Source organism: Camelus dromedarius, chromosome 18 (assembly GCF_036321535.1).
Source record: "Camelus dromedarius isolate mCamDro1 chromosome 18, mCamDro1.pat, whole genome shotgun sequence".
In the NCBI taxonomy this organism is placed as follows: Eukaryota; Metazoa; Chordata; class Mammalia; order Artiodactyla; family Camelidae; genus Camelus; species Camelus dromedarius.
The window spans coordinates 29,805,047-29,824,579 of record NC_087453.1 but is presented as its reverse complement, the minus strand read 5'-3'; the positions used below and the strand labels follow the sequence as shown (position 1 = coordinate 29,824,579).

At 44.0% G+C, this 19,533-nt stretch overlaps 1 long non-coding RNA gene across 2 annotated transcripts in view; it reads right to left on the bottom strand.

The window, feature by feature from the left end:
- Positions 1 to 7,666: 7,666 nt before the first annotated feature.
- LOC135323398 (uncharacterized) overlaps positions 7,667 to 19,533 on the bottom strand; it is a 122,538-nt gene continuing 110,671 nt past the window's right edge. For both annotated transcript variants that reach the window (XR_010384982.1, XR_010384983.1), the window contains 2 exons: positions 16,982 to 17,187; positions 7,667 to 7,787 (listed from right to left, as the gene is read on the bottom strand). This is a non-coding gene — a long non-coding RNA (uncharacterized LOC135323398). The remainder of the gene's footprint in view (positions 7,788 to 16,981; positions 17,188 to 19,533) is intronic.

Here is a 19,533-nt window from a genome sequence, read left to right as displayed (position 1 = left end):
TGTCTTATGAAATCACAGACTCTGATTCAGGAGATGGGGTTTAGGGCCTGGGGTTCTGCAGCCCCACCCAGCTCCCAGGTGATGCCAGTACTATTACTGTGAGCAGTAAATGTCCAGATTCTTCCCCTCCTCCCCTTTTTTTTTTTTCCTAATAGGGCTTTATCTAAGTCAGAGCAAATGGTTTCCTAACTGGCTTTTGAGTGTTATCAAGGTGATGCTATCTCCTTCCCATTATGCAACATAGCCAAAGCCCTTCTTCTATTCATGGTCCACTCAAAAAGTGGAAGGGCATTGGGACTTGTCCATCACAGATTTGAGATACTCAATACTGAGTACAGCAGTCACTTCTCTGACACAGTGCAGGTCACATGAGACCGGAAGTTTTGTTGAAATGTACGCCCAAGATTTGCAGCCTAGTCTAACGTCTATTCAAACTTTTGAGACTGCGAAATGAGGCTGGAAGTCTCCACATTTATTACAGGATTCTTGGTATTTCCTGTTTCCAGTCAGGCTGGCAAGATCACAAACATAGCCTCTCTCATGGTTTCTGGTACTTCCACTTAACATCCCAGCTAGAATCAAGAGAAAGTAGCACACAATATCCAAAACGAGTGTTGTGGGAAATTTCATTTGTGTAACCTCCAAAGAGGTGTCATTTGGTTTTTACTGCAGGTGGAACACAGGTCCTTTCTTCAACTACATAAAATCATGCACCTGGTTGTCCTTCCTCTCCTCTCTCACGTCTAATATATTTCATGTCACTGTACTGGGTTGAGCTCTACATCTTAAGAATAAAAAGGAAGCTCTGGAGAGTACCTGCCTGGTCTATTTGTAGTAAGTCAACCACCATTGCATGCAAATGGGCTCATGAAATTGTCCGAAGTTTGGGATAAACTGATGGTATCTCCAAGAGAGACTGGAGAGCTGTACTGATTAGTGAGAAAATCTTCTTGTTCATGCTGACTGAGGAGAAGCAGACAAGAGCTGGAGGAGGAGCGATCTGGCCAAAGTTGGGAAAAAAGGAAATTGTGGTTAACACAGAAGTTGGAGATAGAGACAGAGATAATAGACTTCTTGGGCAGCCAGGCAAACTCTTGAATCAAGGAGCTGATTCAAGTACTAGGAATTTATCCAGACCAAATGAGGAAAAACAGCGAAAGTTCTCTTCAGGGAAGAAAAAAGCCACACCCTCCTCTGAAAATTACTGACTATTTCACTGTCAAAGCCTACATTATGCACATTGCCCTCAAAGTCAGTGAAGTATTTAGGGTTACGCTTACAGAGACTGGCCTTATTGAATGTGTGAATTTTGTGGCAGGGAAGAGCTAAGAGATGAAAAGAAACTGCTGTGGGGACTTGGTGGCAGATGCAGGGTAGTGTTCCCTTGTCACTCACCAATCTTGCATCGCAGCAGCCAGGGGATTGGATACCGAGTTCTGCTATCTGATGCACCTCTCCCAAGCACATCTTCCAGGTTTGGGATCAAAGACTTGGTAGGCTAATGCCAAGATGAGGTTAGCCCCTGATGCCACTTTTTGAAGCTCTCTTCTTTTGTTCGGAAACTACCTTGGCACTATACACCAAATTCTCAGGTCCAGACATGGCTTAGGCAACCCCAAGTCATCCTAATGCTGGCAGATACGTAACAGGGAAGGGTGGGATGAATTCTCCCCTTAAGAACCCACATTACAGTCTGTAATAATCCCACTTGTAGTGCAGCAATAGAAATAAATGCACACAAACACACATACCCACATGTGCACACCATACAAACAATTCAGAAGTGTCTATAATACTTCAAATATGTGTATTTATATCTGTTTTATATGTTTACATACATATTCATAAATGTATGTTCACTTCTGTAAGTCACTTAAGATTGACTAACTGGAAGAAGGAGCAGACATGGAGGCAGAAGACCCAGAGCACCTGGAAGACGTCCAGGTGCCCCTCCAGGGTGTTTGGGGTGATAGGAGTCTGGCTCCAGATGGAGGGTGTGATGCATGAGACCAATGGTCCAGACTCTAGTCTGTAATTTCTCATGTGACAGTCATACCCATCTGCAAAAGTAAAATCTCCATTGTCCACGTGTAGCTAAGAGTCCTCCTAAGGAGAGTGTCTCTTCTCCATCCACTTGATGACATTCCTGGGCTGCAACATGCCAGTCCTGCTCCCTAGAGGGGACTTGCCCTCTGCCAGCATCACACTGACCATCACTAACCTGACTCCCTAGATTTCCATGCCTGCCTCTGCCTCCGCAACATGAACGAAGACAGAGGAAAAATAAACCCACTTAGAGAAGCCACCAGTCCCTGCCTCTACTTCCTGTTGGTTCTACATTTCTCATTAATTTCAATGTGAAACCAACAAGCTACTGCAGGGGAAGTTAGCAAACCTTGAGCAGCGATTTGAAATCCTATTGAAACTCCATACAAGATGGCTGCACAGGATCAATGTAGGTTAAGAAATAATACAGATTTTAAAAGTGGCTCTGCCAAATAAAGGTGGCTGACTCTGGGTCAGACAATGATAAGCAGACCTCAGGACTGCAGGGCTTCTCTGTGCCTTCTCTACTTGTGCCTGTGGCACCTGTTTCTTGACCCTCAGATCTATCCCCCACCCTACCCTTATGTTCTGCAGCACAGAGCTGACCCCTGCAAGGTCAGTTTCCCAAATCCCCTGGTTCATGTGGTTTCTAAGTAGGTTGGAGCAATGGGGAGCACTGGCATTGGGGACTAGGGCAGGAGAAAGGAAGAAACTAGAGTTTTTCTCTTCCTCTCTCTGCTTTGAGATGCTTCTCAGGGGGCACTGCATCTCCCCCCATGACTCCAGGCAGGCTTGCCTCCTAGGACCCAGATCCCCATGAGCAACCTCGGAGCTCTGCTAACTCCCTTATGCAGCTCTGTTCTCCAGCCCTGGGTACGTGCATAATGCATTTTTCCTCTTTAGATTACCTCTCCTTCCACTATTTTCAGCTTTTCCAATATCGTTCAGTTCCTGTATTAAATTCTATTCAACCACTTCGTGCAGGTTCAGTTTTCTTGAAAAATCATAATGGATACAACGTACTTAGTTGTTTCATGATTCTTCAAGAGGAGGAATGAATACGCCCAAGACTTATTTAGCCATATTCCCTTCATTTCTGTGACCACATGTTGACATCCTGCAGAAGTGCTGGTAAATTCTATTAAGATACAGTTGCCTATTTTCCTAAAGGTCTACTCCTAAACCCAGAATACTTTCCCATGAGATGAAGGACATCCTCTGGGACACTGCATAGTCTCTGAAGGCCAAAGATGACCCAGCTAAGCCCATAATTAAACCTCTGAGAAGTAGGGAAGTAAGGAAAGTAGGCAACCCAGAGCTAAAGGTCAATGTCTAGAGCCCAACAGGCTCCCACAAAAAATCCAGGTCATCCACATGAACCAGTGTCTTTGGTCCTCGAAAGTCAAGGAGAAGAAGATAGTCTACTGACCCCTAGAATCGACCCTCCAGGGCTGGCTCAGCTCTCAATGCCACTTAGAACTCACACAGCACTTTCTATCTTCAAAGAATAATGCAGGCACTAACCAATGATTCTGTTCCTGGCCCTACGCCGGGTTACGCCATCAAGATTTGACAAACGCCTTGTACTCTCTGTAGTTCTGGAGGAATGTAGGTTTGTCTGTTTCAATCAAAACCCAAGCCAAGCTGGGACCTTCAGTTGAAGGAAGCCTTGCCGATTTAATATTTAATACAAACATCCTGTTCTCATAAACTGATCCTCTTTAAGAGAAGAAAAAAATTGTCATTAGAACGCAGCTGAGCAAAAAGGGAAAAGGTTATAAACTTTGAAAAGAGCAAAATAGTTAATGTTTGGAACTTTTAAAGTGTTTCCAACAGCCGCACAGCTGCGGTAACTTGGGAGGCGGGCTTTGCCTCCCTCCTTTCATCAGCCTATGGGTGTCTGTTATTAAAGGTTTACATTTTGTTTATTCTCTCCGTGATGTGCAGATAGTTTCTTTCCCTTTTGAATTTCCTCCTTCTTGCTTCCCCTTGGAGACTCATTTGCCTCTCAGGCATTGAGCTGATGAAGAGCCAGAGAGAAATGAGTCCTTGAAAAGAAAGCTACTTGCTGAAAATGAAATCAGGCAGCGGGAAGGAAGCTGCCCTGCGAGCCTCCTGACCCTGCCCCTCCTGCAGCCTGATCTCAGCCCCGAGAAGACCACCCTCTCACTCACTCTAGACCTGCCTCGCTGCCTCTTCTGCAGTCCTGCTGCAGACCTGGCTCTCTGTGATGGGAATCCAGGCACCTGGCTACACAACACCAGAATCTCATGGTGGCAAAAACCTCTCCACTTTTCATCAGACGTCTGAACATCAGACAACTGGAGTATCACCAAGACCCACCAAATACCTTTCGCCATCTGGTCTGGACTTAAAAGCCGACCACGTGGCATTTGCACTTCGTGACTGACAAGTTCCATTGCAAACCAGCCTTGGCTTTCTCCTACTTGTCCCTGGGACTTCAGATAAGGAATGTTGGCATTGAATACACTTGAAAATACCCTACCAGGGAATGGAACTAACTATACAATCATCCCTGAAGAATCAGGGGTCAACCCTAATAAAATTATGCCCCAATCAAAGATAGGGAAAAAATGGAGACCACTTGGGTTTCAAAGAGCATTAGCAGTCAACAAGCTGCTGTTTCATGGTGGGCACTGGGTGATTAAAGTTTCCACTGGGTACGCAAGCACTGTTAATGTCTGACATTTTGTAAAGCAGAGAAAAACAGAGGTTTATAAGAATCCTAAAAAAATTCCCTCCCATGGACTCTCGTGCCCTGGATTTCATTTAACAAGGGATTGAAACCATATTCTTCCTTAAAGGCTTGACTCTAACCATCCGTTTCCAGTGATTTATTCTTGTTTCTTAAAACTCCTGCATTATCTAGTCTTCCCCTCCCCGACCCTATATATATATATATATATATATATATATATATACACACACACACACATATATATATACACACATATATATATATATGTGTGTGTGTGTGTGTGTCATACTGCCTTATAGTATTATATTCTACATGATTTGTAATCTTGTGAGTGTATGTTTTGTCTTTTTGTCTTAGCTTGGGAAAAGCAGCAGAACCTGAGACAATGATGCAACTACCTCCTGGAATTGTCCAGCTGCAAACCAGGAGGCTGGAGCACTGACCCACTAGACCCCATCCCCCACTCTGTGAGCACCACCCCTGTGGGTCTTGATTCTCTAGCTCTTCTGAATGGCACTTAACCAGCCAAACAAGCTCCCTCTCCCATGGCAGGAGGCTCTGGAGCAGAGCACAGAAAGCCACGTAAACACACCCTTGCAGTGAGATGCCAACAGCTAGAAGTGAGTCTCTAGTTTATGGACTTGTCTCCCACACGTGGGCTGAAACCAGAGGCAGGCCACGAGGCTATGATGCCAATACCAGAGGCACTGCTCTCTGTATATCATGCCGACTTGGACTGCAAGTTTCCCAGGGCAGAGGTTGTCTTTGCTGACGTGGGACCATTCCATGTGTCTCGCACGACACCAGATATTTGGGAGGTGGTGCAATGAACATTTCCGATTGGACCAAGTTCAGAATAAATTAATAAAGTATCCCTCAAAGATTCTTCTGTCTTCTTCTATCTTTCTTACCCTTAATTTCATTTGCCCTTCCTCTAATATTTTAAAACAAAAAAGATAGCTGAGCCCTGGTAGAAAGCACTGAAACCTACAATGGAAAAACCTGGGTCTGCACCTTAGCTCAGCCTTAAACTAACTGAGTGACACTGGGCAGGTCAAAAGTCTCTCCAAGATTTAATTTCCAAATCTATAAGATGCTTTCCTCTTGAGATGAATATCAAAATGAGCATCTGTGTAAAAGCAGTTGGAAACCATGGAAATGTGTGTATATGTAAGGGACATCCCTCCCTCCATGGACAGTTGCTTCCTAAATATCCACTCTTCTAGTTGAAAAGTTTGATATTACTAACTGCCAGGAAGACACAGAACATAGGACAGTGGGGGAGGGGATAGTGCAAGTAGTAGAGCGCATGCTTAGCATGCATGAGGTCCTGGGTTCAATTCCTAGTACCTCCTCTATAAATAAACAAATAAATAAATAAGCCTAATTACCTCCCCTCAACAAAAATGAGAAGAGAAGAGAAGAGAAGAGAAGAGAAGAGAAGAGAAGAGAAGAGAAAAGAAAGAAAGGAAAAGAAAAGAAAAGAAAAGAAAAGAAAAGAAAAGAAAAGAAAAGAAAAGAAAAGAAAAGAAAAGAAAAGAAATAAGAACACAGGAAAGTGATACAGTCTTCCCAGGATCCCCTGCTGCCTGATGAATTCTGAGCCATTTTGCAACTTCTGGTCAATACACATCTTCCTAGAAAAGTAGATCCCACCAGCCCCCTTTGGTAAAAAAGCACTGTCATGAAAAGAACTTCAAATCAGTCACTCTTCTCAGAACCCTACCTTATGTCCCTAAAGCCTTCATTTTATATTGTCCACCATTATCAGTTACTTACTACCCCAAATAATGCTTACATAATGACGCATCTCAAAATGCAATGGTTTAAAACAATAATCACTATGGGAAAAGGATATGGATTGATAAATGAACAGAAGGACGGGTAGATGGATAGATGTATCATAAAACAAAGACAGTACAATAGTACATGGTGGTGTATGGCTTTCACTGAAAAAATCCTTTCAGTTTTTCTGTATGTTTGAATTTTTCCATTAAAAAATGTCAGGATCAGAACTAAGGATTATTTAGTTCACAAATGCAGGCATATCTCTTTTGCTTGTGCTTGGCTTTATTGAACTTCACAGATACTGTGTTTTTAACAAATTGAAAGCTTGTGGCAACCCTGCCTTGAGGAAGCCTACCGATCCTGTTTTGGAACAGCATTTGCTCACTTTGCATCTCTGTGTCACATTTTAATAATTCTTGAAATATTTCAAACCCTCCCACCAGCAAAAAAGAGATTACAACTCACTGATGGTTAACTTTTAGCAATAAAGTATTTTTTAATTACAGTGTGCACATTATTTTTTTAGGCTTAATGCACACTTAATAGACTACAGTATACTGTCAGTATAATTTTTACATGCACTGGTAAACCAAAAAAAAAAAAATCACGTGACCCACTTTATCACGATATTTGCTTCTTGGCAGTGGTCTAGACCTGAACCTGCAGTGTCTCTAGGGTCTGCCAGTACCTGGGCGCTGCTGCTCTGGGCTGGGCTGGGCTGATCTTGGCTGGGCTCGCTCATGTTTCTGACCTGTAGCCTGGCGGACCCACTTCAGACTGCGTGGTCTATGATGGCCTTACCTGGGACAGCTCTCCTCCATGTCTCATCCTCCAGCAGGCTAGCAGGGGGTCTGTTCCCATCAAGGTCACAGGAATTCAGAAAAGAAGTGGAAGTGTGCAAGGCTTCCCGAGCCCTTGGCTTGGAAATGCCGCACTATCACTTTCATGGCAGACTGTTGGCCAAAACAGCTCGTAAAGCTGGCCCAGATTCAAGGGGTAGGGAAATCAACAGAAAAGGTAAAGAGCAGGGGCCATTTCTGCAGCTGATCGCATCTACCTCGCCGGTTGCTGACCATTGTTATCACAAAGCCATGGGGCCTCCACATTCAGACTTACGTACTCAGTCTCCATCACTCACCAGCAGTCACATGCATAGGACTTCCAAGGTCAAGGAGTCCTCAGGCCTCAGGAGAGAAGGATGGCACTTTCAGATCTGTATACTGGTCAGTTGCGGCTGCAGGTAGAGTAAAGCACATCAGGAAGTAAAGGTGCCACCATTCACATTCAGGTTTGGGGTCCTGCGACCCCTGCCATCTCCATCACCCAATCCTATGGCTTGCCCTAAACCCATAGGTCTCCCTATGCAACCTCCTTCCTGGTGCCTCTGAAAGCCATCATCACTTCCCTTCTCTCACTGCTGGTGGGCTATCCCTTGTAAACTGAGTTGAGGTCACTGACCCACCATTCCCAGACCTCGACCATTCCCTCTGCTCGGCAGAGATTTGTAGGTTCATCAAGCCAGCCATCAGCAGGAATCTCCTAGTCCTCCTCCTATTCTGAGGAACTCAGCGGATATAAGCAGTGCAACCTTGGTGGGAAAATAAACTGTCTCCCTGTGATGAGTCCTACAAACACGCCTGGGGTGAAAACTCCAACATCATTACCGTCATGCTAACAGACCCCTGGCTCAGACAGCTAACAACAGGGGTGACGGCAAACACAACCCTCTAAACACTGGGAAACCCAGGAAACATTGCTGTCTTCAAAGCCAAGCCATGTGGAGGGTCTTTCAACGACCTGATGTTACCAGTCTCAGTAAAGAGAAGCAGACAGTGAGAATGGCTTCCTAATAAGGACCATTGGGTTATTAGTAAGCCAGCTATGGAATCAAGCCTTTCTTGTTAGCCACTTACCAAATGCAAAGACTATGAGATTTACGAGTTTTTAATTAGTCTTTTCATTACATCATTAGTCCCTTCCCCACTACTGCAATGCAGAGAGCCCAGAAAGGTCAGATTTATGGTGTTTACTGATATGCTATTTGATTAAAGATGACAAGTAGGCCTGCCTCGCATTCTCAAGAGCTGAGGAGAGGATGAGTTAGAGCGAGCAGTTGGGAGGGGTGAGAGGCTGGACATCAGGGAAAAACAAACACTTTTAGCACAGCATGAATGAAATCAGAGTCCTTGCCCCATTCTATTTGAAATAGAAGATATCAGTAAGGCCTGTAATGGGACTTAAGTTATTAAAAAGTAATAATAAACGGAGAGAGAGAACAGGGGACAGAAATATTTGCAACAGTGACTCATTTTATATCAATTCATAGGTCAGATGTTGCCAGAGCTGTAAGCCACACCCACCCGAAGTACAAATCAGATTCGTCTGTCCCCTGGACGTCCATTTAGACTCAAAGAGCAGACTCTGGTGTAGCTACCTACAGAACCCAAGAAGAGGGACAACCTTCATGCATGTCCATCCTCTACTTGTAAAAGGACGAGTTAAAACTAGGGCCTTCTTCAGACGGCTCTACCATTAACACTCCGAGACCTGGAAGCCAACATCTATTACATGCCTTCTCCAAGCTAGTCACCCTGACCAGTGCTGAGTCCCAAAAATAATCCTGGAAGGCGGGCATCATTCTAAGCCCTATTTTTACTGAAGAGCCAACTGGGACTAACAATGGTTTCAAGACTTGCCAGTGTCCCCGTCACACACAGCTGGCACAACGAGGAGCCGCGCGGGCATCCCATCCCAGGGAGCCAGTCGGACAGGCAGTCTCAGGCCCCGCACACACCTTGCGGGTCTGAATCTACATTTTAACAAAACCCCCAGCGGGGTTGTACCCATGTCACATTTTAAGAAGTGTTGTCCTTAAAAAGAAGAAAGAGAAGAAGAGGAAGGAGAAGGAGGAGGAAGAGGAGAAGGCAAAGAAGCAGCATCGCCCTAAGGCACAAAGTCACTAACTGTCAAAGTCAGAAGGCAAATTCAACCCCCTGATATTACATCCTGTACTTTTCCCACCCACACTACACCCATACCTGATTCCTCCTTCCAGAAGAAACTGGCCCCCCCTCAGCTCTTCTTATTAGCCACGGTCAGGACGCCAAGTAAATCTCTGGAGACCCTCTGCAGTCTTTCTCTGAGGTGCTTTTTAAATCCATCACACACCACCAGAATCACAGGATCATTCCCTGATGGTTTGCACCCTACCACCCCCCATCCCCATGCAATCAAATTAATTTTGAACCCAAAGTGACAGCACTGGGAACGATAGACAAAGCAACTTTTCAAATAACTTTAAAGACAGGACCCAAGGATAAAACCTAAAAGAAAGGCACAGAGCATTTTTTTTTCCTGCCTGTGAAAAGATTAAAAAAAATGTTTGTTAATGATGAGGTGGCAAAGGGCCACTGCAAGCACCAGGGAGGACTTGCTTTAAGGAGAACTGGCCTTGGTTTCTCTCTTGATGCGCTGGCTTAGGAGACATCAGAGGGGACCGCTGCTTAGCCAGGCACAGGGCCGGTCTGGAGACCCCCAGGCAGAGCAGGCTGCCATTGGTTGGGTGACTGGAGCTGTAAACACGGGGCTCTCCCAATCTGTTTTCCAAGATGAACTGTATATAAAGCATGTGTGTGGCGGGAGATGATAGCTCGCTTGAGGCTTTCCGAGATCGATGTTTACAGACTATAATGGAAACCACAAGTTTCTTCTTTAACTCAAGTCAGTATACATTCCTTCAACCCACAGGCAAATTGGAGCAGGGAAGGGGGGTGGGAGAGGTTCACATGAGTCATCATTTCACATTTTTTAACAGCTTAATGAGCATCTAGAAATGCCATATTAGCCAGCAAAAATAGAGTCTTTTTTTCCCGTTACCAATTTCAACAATGACCCTATTTGGACGTAGAATTCCTTGAGCATCTACTTTAAGGGACTCCCTCCACGGAAGGTGAGTGACTAAGGTCTCCAACCCAGAGTTACAAACAAAAGCACAGGAAAGGCTCCACAACAAACTTCAAGTTAATAACCTTCCCTCGTTTTGCCCCAAGTTTGGGAAGAGAAAAAAAGTGATCTCTCCTAGGTTTCATTAATCCTCTGGAAATCTCAGCCCAGGGTGCTTGGAAGAAAAGACAGAAGTCTCAGATCTGCAAAGCAGCTCTCTCAGCCAAGATCCACGGTGCTAACAGACAGATGGTAAATATAGCTGGGGCCCTAAAGCCACAGCTGTGTGTCTCTGGATCGCTCAGATCTATGTGTGTGATCAGCACAACTTTTCAGATCATCTGAAATAGCGGTCTCTGTGTGATCTTGGCAACTTTGGCATTCTGACCCACTTTTATATTTTACTTTCAGGGGCCACAGGCGTAATTTGGGTAAAATAATGGAGAAATGTACAGAATTTCCCAAAGCGATTTAATGTCTTGAATCAATGTATGTTTGTACATAGATATTTTAATCCAACATTAAATGTCATTAATATTTCAGTATCTCTTTTTTTTTAATTTAAATATAGTCTGTTTACAATGTTGTGTTAATTTCTGGTGTACAGTATAGTGATTCAGATATATATATATACACATACATATGTATATGTATATGTATGTATGTGTGTGTATGTATATATATATATATTCCTTTTCATATTCTTTTTCACTATGGGCTATTACAAGCTATTGAATATAGTCCCCTGTGCTATACAGTAGGATCTTGCTGTTTATCTATTTTATATATAGCAGTGTGTATCTGCAAATATCAATATCTCTTTGATAACTGAGAGGGAGAAACTGAGTTTTTTCCAAGTTGTGTCCTGAGCCCCAAATTATCTTTCATCTTTTCACTTTTTTTCCTCCAGTCCTTTTCAATACTCCAGGCCAGCCACATGCTGGCTCCCAAGACAATCACAACCTCTGAAGGATCCCCTTTGTCCTCTGGACCAGCATTTGAACCCCTTAGAGCACTTGGGTCAATTCTGCATCAGCCCAAAGGAAGGAGGTTTCAAGAGTCACCCAGTTTCATAAGAGGAATTCCATAGTTCGTCTTGAACTTACAAAAAATGAAATGCAAGTGTACCATTTCTGGAATAGAGGCAGGATATGAGATTTGAGATCTTATGGACATTTCTTCATGTCCCTACAGATTAGTTTAAAAAATACCTGCTGTTTCAGAGCAAACATTCGTTTAAACATTGACTTGTAACTTCTGCAGAATTGGTGGCAATTGAGAAAAATATTCCTATGATATAATTCTTTGCAAATTCAACTGAGTTTCACCTCAAAAGAATCTGGAATTGTTATGATGGATGCTGGTAACATGAAGGATTAAAGAAGTAAATACATTTTTAGTTGCTTTCCAAACCATGCTGCTTTTACTGGGTAAATTCTTCAGAATAAAGCTAATCCACCTTTTTAAAAAAAAAGTCCTTTCTCTATCATTTAACCTTATCAGAGCACACTACTATTCATTGCAGTCTTCTGAGGACTCTGTTGGAAAGAATTCATGACTTATACCTCAGTTTTCACTTTTTTTCCTGAGAAAGAGGAAAAGAAGAATTAAGTCATGAGTCCTATGGGTTGTGGGTCCCCCAAAGGAGGTTGTAACTATATGCAAAGGGATGTGTGGACAGAGCAATGCCCACACTTGGCCTTTCATTCATTCCTTTATTCATTTAGCAGCTATTTATCGAGAGTCTAGAATGGATGCTATCCTAGGGGCTGGGGGACTGGGGCACAAAATAGACAGAGCTCATGCATTTACGTAACTTCCATTTTAATGGGGTTTTGATGGTGGATATCCATGGTTAAATTACTAATGAACAAGGTAAGAAGTTAATAAGAAAAATATCAAATGAGGTTACATGCCATGTAGAAAATTAAAGGTAAGTGGACTTCAATTGGATTCTGATTGGAAAACCAACAGTAAAAGACATTTTTAAATCAACTGAGGAAACTGGACACAAACTATGTATTTGATGATGTTAAAGAATCAGTACTTTATGCTGTACACCAGAAATTAGCACAACATTGTAAATCGACTATATTTCAATTTTAAAAAAAAGAATCAAGCTAATTTTGTTGGGTAGTGTTTGTTCGTTTGTGCTAATGTTAAAAAAGAAAGATGAGGGGAGGGTATAGCTCAGTGTTAGAATGCATGCTTAGCATGCACAAAGTCCTGGGGTTCAAACCTCCGTACCTCTGTTAAAAAATAAATAAATAAATAAAAGTAACCTAATCACTTCCCCTCCCAAAAATCAAAAGAGAACAAAAAAAAATTTTTTAAAGATAAGAAAAAAAAAGGAAAAAAAAAAAAACCAGAAGCCCTAATCTATTAGAGACACACACTGAGTGTTTACAAGTGAATTTACTAGGATTTGCTTAAGAACATTCTCTCTCAAAAGAAGGAGTGATGATAGAAGAAACAAGAAAGGGGGCAAGACTGGTTGTCATTGCTCAGTGATGGCCACAAAAATTCACTGTGTTATTTTCTCTACGTTCATGTGTGTTTGAAAATATCCTTAAAAGCTCATATTCGTAATTGCAGTAATGGCACCAATGCTACATTGCATTGCTGTGCATAGTCAGCGTTTCCTGCGCACTAGGATGTGGCGGCTGTCCTGCTGACACAATTGTAGCCACTCCACAGGACAGGACAGGTCCCCTCCCCAGATCTGGTTCAGATGTCAAGAAGGAGGATGCCTCACATGCACCAAAAGTATATAAGAAGACTTATTATTTGTACCATGAGGCTTTACAGGGAGAACTCGGGGGCATCCTGCCCTCCCCCCGAGCTGGTGTGAAACTGACTTGGCGCTTTCATTGTGTTGGGGGTGGGCATGGCCTTAAGTGGCAGGGCCTATCCCACTGGCTCTCATACTGATGAGCCCAGATGTGGGGCACAAGGGAAAGAGGGGTGGGGTGAGGCTTAAAAGTTGTCAGCAATCGAATGTGAAAAAATGGAGGTTAGTAGTTCACAGAAGAGGACACTGAGATTTAGCAAGGATAAGGTACTAACCAAATCATCGAGGTAACAACCTTAGAATTGGAACCTACTGTCTTAAGCGCACACTGTGATTGCTCCATCCTTTTAAGTGGGGCAAAAGACACTTCCACATACAAAGATCACATCTGAACCACACTCCAACTAGGAAAGTCAGCCCAGCATATTATGCCCACATCCAAAGGAGGAAAGTAAAGTCCAGGCCAGGTGGACAAAAGAAGGCAACAAAGATGGTGGATGTAAGAAGCACACAGCCTTTGCCGCTGAAAGATTGCTTTTCTGCTGAAATGATTAGGATGCTTTTGGTTGCAAGTAACAAAATGGCTTAAAGAAGAAGGAATCGCAACCCCGAGTAGGGAGTACAGGTGTGGGGCAGGATCCACAGTGGGTGGATTCAACAGTTCATCCGAGCTCTCACAGGTCCAGATTCCCTTCAAGTGTCCACTCGACTACCTTGGTACTGGTTTCAGTCACGGTCTCCAAGCAAGATGGGCACAGATGTCACGTCCACACACGACACCATCAAAAGGAAAAGAAGAAACTCCCTGAAAGAGAAGAAAGAGATCTCCCAGAAGCCCTGCAGCAGATTTCTCCTCCTGTTTCGTAAGCCAGTGGGTGGGGTCATAACGCTCATTCTTGAGCTGCTCAGGAAGCCCTTAAAGCAATGCTAAGCCACAAGAGATGTTTGACATCAGGCTGAGAAGAAAGCGGAGCACATCCAAACAAACCCACGAGGGCAGGCTCTACTCTGCTCCAACGGACTGCGCTATGGTGATAGTGTGATTTATAATCAGGAATAGATACTGTTTCTGGCATAGAGCTTCTAAAACCTTGGAATGTCTTAAGTGATAAGAGCAAGCAAGGTGCTTTATGTTAACAAGGTGACCTGGAAAGCACCTAAGAATGGAGGCTGGTTGCCAGGAGAACCAACCATGTGATTAGAGGATTGGAACTTTCAGCCACACGCTCCCTGGAAAGGGAAAGGAAAAAGGGGCTGGAGTTGAGTCAGTTGCCAATGTTGAGTGATTATCAATCATGACTATGTAATGAAGCCTCCATAAAAACCCATAAGGCAGGGCTTCCGGGTTGGTGGACATGTGGAGATTGGAGAGAGGCAGGCCTGGAGAGAGCACGGAAGCTGGTCGCCTCTCCCCATTCCTGGCCCTAAGCATCTCTTCCATCTGTCTGTTCCTGGGTTACATATCCTTTTATCATAAACTGATGATCCAGTAAATGCAATATCTCTCTGAGTTCTGTCAGCCACTCTAGCAAATAAAACAAACCTAAGGAGGGGGTCGTTAAAGCCTCAAGCTAAAGTGGGTTGGTCGGAAGCAAAGGTGATGACCTGGACTTGTAATTGGCATCTGCAGAAGAGGGAGAGGGGCAGTCTTGTAGCACGGAGCCCTTCACCTGTGGGATCTGATGGTATCTCCAAGTGGACAGTGTCAGAATTGAGTTAAATTGTAGGACACTCAGCTGGTGTCAGAGAATTACCTGTTGGCTCAGGGACCAACCCCCAACACATACAAATCCAAAAGTTGGATATGATAACCCTAGCCATGCAAGAGTGTAAGCCCAGTGATACTAGACATTTGGTTTTGCCATCACAAGTCAGAGGTCTAGTTTTTTTTTTTTAACAACCAGATCTGTAAATGTGGCAATAAATCTAATTTTTAAAAATATGTATCAGGCCAGCACTCTGGATCTTGAGCAAAACAGGTCTGTTGATGAAAAGCAGCATTGTGATGCCAGTGTGCAACCTCTGAGCAGAAGAGCCACAGAGATTCCAACACAGAAGGTCTGATGTGACAGCCTGGAGTCTGTATCTCTGACGAGCCTCCCGGTGAGGCTGATGCTGATGCTGACGGCGCCAGCCCATGGGCCACACTTAGAGCAGCACTGTTCCCTGCTCCTACTCCATTTTGCTTTTCTGCACTTTAATGGACTGCAAAAGGGCCAGTATTTCACAGTCCTGGTAGGAGCAATCCATGCCTCTTCCTTTCTCCTTTCATTGAGCATTCTACCTGCTTACTGACACGTCTCCTTCCCTTTTCTGTCCCTAGGCACTTTTTAGGAGACATACTGGATTCTCAAGTTGACCATGGATGCCCTTTCCCTACCCCTCTCTCCAAATGAAAAACGAAATGAAACACACCATGATACAGAAAGGCAGAGAGAACTTCAAACAGGCTGGCTCATTATTTCCTTCCACAAACAAGGGAAGGGCACAAACAAATAAACACAATATTGCTGAGGGGAAGCCAAGGCAGGCTGGGCTTGGTTTTTGCCAAGCAGTGACCTCCTCCAGTGAATTAAATGCCCAGAGCCTCACGGTCTCATCTGGTCCTGATTTTCAATCGGCAGTAAACCGATACTTCTTTTTTTTTTTTTTCACTTTCATTATAGCTTGTTTTCATCTAGTTTATATTTCCAAATGTACTGGTTTTCAAGCCTGAACTGTCATATTAAAAAAAAAAAAAATACTTCAAAAAATGTAGGCTAGCCGACCCAATGGCACCAGGGAGGGGGCCCAGCCCTTGACTTGTGGAAACTCCTTGGAGATTTTCTTTTCTCTGAGTTAATCCCAGTGGTAGTCTTCAGGTTGGTAGGTGGGTGGAAAGGGACCAAGAGGGGCCCAAAGTGCCCTTCTGACCCCCATGTGGGGTGGCATGCTGAGTAGAGAGAAAAGAGGATGAAGAAATCCCTAGAGATGCCCACACACTGTACACTCCGACACATTCCAGCAAGGGTCCAGAGGAACATAGAGAAAGTGGAAGGCTGAGCAAACAGGTCCCCAGTCTCACAGCAGAGATCTGTCAGCTTGCCAGATGATGGAGCAAAGGTCTGACCCTTCCAACCCGTGAGAGTGGAGGCCCATGTTTTGTGCATGGGAGGAAACAGCCAAAACCCCTCCCTCTGACTAAGTCTCAAAAAAAATTAGTCAGCAAGTGGAATGAACACAATTGGGAATGAGCTATGAATGTTCCCGGCACCCACCCGAGGTGCATGGACAACACTCCCTTCTGCAGGATGAAAGCCCTCTAGGGCGACCCTCACGGATGCCTGCCAGGCCTCCAGCTGCACTGTCATCAGAGGATCTGAGTTCATTCCCTTGGGCAGGTGCCTCCCTCCTCTGAGCTCCCTGAAGCCGGGTCAAGGCTGTCTTTCCGCCTCACTGCAGGGGGTATGACTTTGGCCATGGAGGGGGCGGAGTATGGTAAACAGACTTGTGGGCTCTCCAGGGTCTAGCTCAATACCTAGTGGTCAGCCCTCCCAGAGCCGCCCTCAAGTCTAGAAGATGCAGTGGTTAACTGGGATTCATCACAAGGCAATCTCTGTTTTCCATAGCTCCTAAGCACCTTTGAAAGATAAGCTTTTTCCTTCACAGAAATGATTCAGAATATACACCAAAACATGCTTTTCCTCCAGGTTTACCTTTTCATGTAGCAGCATAGAAAATAAATATTTGAAGTGTTGGCCTTCAGGGCCTTTCTCTGAAGTCTCTTCCTCCTGGCTGTCTCCCAGACTTACTCTTGTTTCTTCTCTCCATCTCTTCTGCCAAGGTTCTCGTCATCCCTCTCCCTTCTGAGGATGCTTTAAATCTTTGTTCTCTGGTCTCCTCTTGAAGCGTCTGTGTCCATCTGGTGTTAAATTCAGGGAGTCAAAAATGTTTGGCCAATCCTCATCTTTTAGTAAATGCATTTGGTAGTCTGACCATTCTCTTCTGCTCTGTTTTACCATTTTCATACACACACTCACACACACACACACACACACACACACACACACACACACACTCTCACACCTCCCCTCACCATTATCTCTTCCTCCGTCCCTCCCACAACTGACTTTCAGAAACCCAGGGCAGTAAATGCCACTCAGAAGTAAAACTGATTATCTTTTCAGGCTTTGCTGGGTACTGTGTTTTAGAGGAATTATCCATTCCTCAAATAATTCTGTGAGTGGGGAACCATGTCATGCTGATTCAGGGACTCAGAGAGGGTGAGCAATTAGACTGAAGTTGAACAGCTCGTGGACAATGTGACCAGAATGCCAAAACCAGTATTCAGACCCCAGGGACCCCTCTTTATACATATGCTGTGTTATCTCCTCCTCCCTCTCAAAAGTTCAGGAAAGGATCTGATCAGCTGTCCTCCAGAGCTGAGGATAAGATGCCCAAGCCTACATTTTGGCTCAAGTGCTTGAGATCTGAGAAATGTTCAGAATTCTGCCGCACGAGGGGATCCTGTTCAGTCAGGAATCAAGACCTCATGTCGGGTAACAGCAGTCATTCTCAACTTCAGCTGCACTGGGATCTGGAGCTCTTAGAACCCTGATGCCCAGGCCACACCCTCTTCTGACTGCATCAGAATACCTGGGGGGGATCAGACAGGAATCAATACTTTTTAAATCTCCCCAGGTGATTCCAGTGTACTTCCAAGACTGAGAATCAGTAAGAACAGTGAAATGCCAGGTTACACCAAGCAGATTAGGAGAGCTCCTTTTTATAAGTGGCAAGGCTATCCCAGCATCTTTGAGGTCATGGTATTCAGCGATCAAATTCATGTTTTTCCTCTATAGCAAATCAGCTAGGGAGAAACCTGCCTAACGCTACCAAAATGGCGGATGGCTGAAAAGCATTTTGAACTCGGAATCAATGAAACCTGGGTTTAGGGTCTATCAATCTGTCATGTGCTAGCTGTGTGACCTTTTTTGTGTGATAAAAGACACAAAATGTACCATCTTAACCATTTTAAGTCTACAAGTCAGTCGTCTCCATTGCATTCACATTGTTGTGCAACCATCACCAGCATCCATCTCCAGACCTCTTTTCATCTGGCAAAACTAAATCCACACTCATCAAACTACAACTCCCCATTCCCCCCTCCCTCCCGCCCCTTGAAACCACCATGCTACTTGCCCTCTCTCTGAATATGACAACTCTAGGTCTCTCATGTAAGTGGAATCATGCAATATTTGACCTTTTATGATTGGCTTATTTCACTTACCATGATATCCTCAGGTTTCACTGATGCTGTAGCATAGGTCAGGATCTCCTTCCTTTTTAAGGTTGGATGATATTGCATTGCATGTCTGTACCACTTTTTGTTTATCCATTCTTCCACTGATGGACACTTGGGTGGCTACTATAACAGGTCCCTTTGGCTATTGTGAACAATGCTGCTATTATCACAGTATGTATACCTCTTTGAGACCCTGTCTTCAGTTCTCTTGGGTATATATCCAGAAGTGGAATTGCTGGATCATTAACTGTGTGAATTTAAGCAGCTCATCTTTCTGAGCATCTATTTCCTTATTGGTAAACTTCATGTTTATTAAATATGGCTCTAGATGCTGGGGATACCACAAGGAACAGGGCAGGGCAGGTTCCCAACCAGAAGAAGAAATAATTCCTACTAGCAGCTACCCTAAAATGAATGTGATCCCTGAGGTTTTCTAACTTTCATTACAAATTTGATCTAGAGAGTCTTGACCTTCTCACTGGATGTTGAGAATCTTGTTCTAAGAAACAAAATGAGTTTATCTGGGAGTCAGCGATTGATGAACGCAGAAGGAAGAGGCTCCCATGTTCTGTCTTTGATGTAAAGAAACCTGAGTCCTGTCATTTCAGCTGGATGAGGAAACTGTCAGCCGCAGCCATGTTACCCCTTGGGTGTGCCATTTGCAAGAATTCATGCCGGGACCTACTTAAATATTTCAAATACCCTTTTTTCCAGGAAAAGGGGGAGAGAAACTATCCCAGAGTGTTTACACACACAAATACCCAGCATGTTTAGATGCATCTCAGGAAAACTTCTGAGACAGCCTATAACTATATAAATCCCTGAACTCTGCAAGCCAAAAGTCACCAAATAACCAAGAAAAAGATGAGACCCAAACAATAAAGAAGTCTCTGATATATATCCAAAGTCAAGGGTAATGCATGACTTAAAGAGTTGTCCAGAATTCTTTGTGAAGAATGAATT